Source organism: Sinocyclocheilus rhinocerous, unplaced genomic scaffold (genome assembly GCF_001515625.1).
Source record: "Sinocyclocheilus rhinocerous isolate Xijiao unplaced genomic scaffold, SAMN03320098_v1.1 scaffold1259, whole genome shotgun sequence".
Classification (NCBI taxonomy): Eukaryota; Metazoa; Chordata; class Actinopteri; order Cypriniformes; family Cyprinidae; genus Sinocyclocheilus; species Sinocyclocheilus rhinocerous.
Window position 1 is genome coordinate 166,209 of NW_015650717.1, and position 1,052 is coordinate 167,260.

At 26.7% G+C, this 1,052-nt stretch overlaps 1 protein-coding gene across 1 annotated transcript in view; it reads left to right on the plus strand.

Annotated features, from left to right (window-relative positions):
* Positions 1–1,052, plus strand: part of LOC107712498 (mono [ADP-ribose] polymerase PARP16-like) — an 8,058-nt gene continuing 7,006 nt past the window's right edge. Inside the window, exon 1 of the mRNA XM_016517768.1 lies at positions 1–132. The gene's annotated coding sequence lies outside the window, so the exon portion shown is untranslated. The remainder of the gene's footprint in view (positions 133–1,052) is intronic.

Sequence of the window (1,052 nt, forward strand, 5' to 3'; positions counted from 1 at the left end):
TGATTGTTTCCATTGGCTCTCACTGTATGGCGCCCTCTGCCGGTGGAATATGGCGCGTGCGCAGCGGCAGTTGGACACGTTTAGCTTCCGGTGGCTCACTGTCAGATGCCTGAGCTTCAGGTAAAATACATAAATGTATGGCAAATGTTTGATATTTTATAATGTACAAGTAGCGTGATGAGTACTCTGTTTTCAAATAATTTACTCTGTTTTCAAATAATTTGTGTGTTGAAGCTTGAGTGAGTTACTTCAGTGAGACAGTAGCTGAGCTAACCGGCTAAGTTAACATGTAAACAAACACAGCAGTGCTAAACAAAGCGACTATTAAACGAACTATTGCATTAAATCAGTCAGATATTCGAGGACCTAGTCTGAGATCAAATGATAAATAAGTTTATATTATGGGTTTAGGGTTCGCCAGCTGATATGAACCCAGTTAGCAGCTACTCTGCAAAGCTATCAGTCTCACTGAAAAGTTATTAAATGTTTTACATTTTACGTACATCTACTGAAATCATATTATATTATATATTAATTATTTAACAAACTTCATTTTTAGAGCTAACACAAGAAGATGGCAAGTATACACACTTATTTAATGGAAATATTGTAATGACTTTATAAATATATTTGTCATATAATGATAATACAAAGTATTATCTATCTATCCATGGTAAAAATAAAAATTAAATTAAATTATGAATATAATTTAAAATATGACATGTAATTTTTTCAATATATAATCTAAATATTAAATGTGTATATATAAAAATGTAAAATAAAATTAATGTAAAATAAATATATACATTTATAAATATATGATATAATGATTATAAAATAAATGTAAATTAATATTTAAATAATAATCTTTCAAGCTATATATATTGTATATACATGTACACAATATAATTTTGACGCTACTACTCACATTCTACATGTTTTACCTCAATGAACAGCACTTATTATAATATATAATAAATATAATAATAATAATAATAAATAAAATATAATAATCTAATAAATGACTATATATATATATATATATATATATA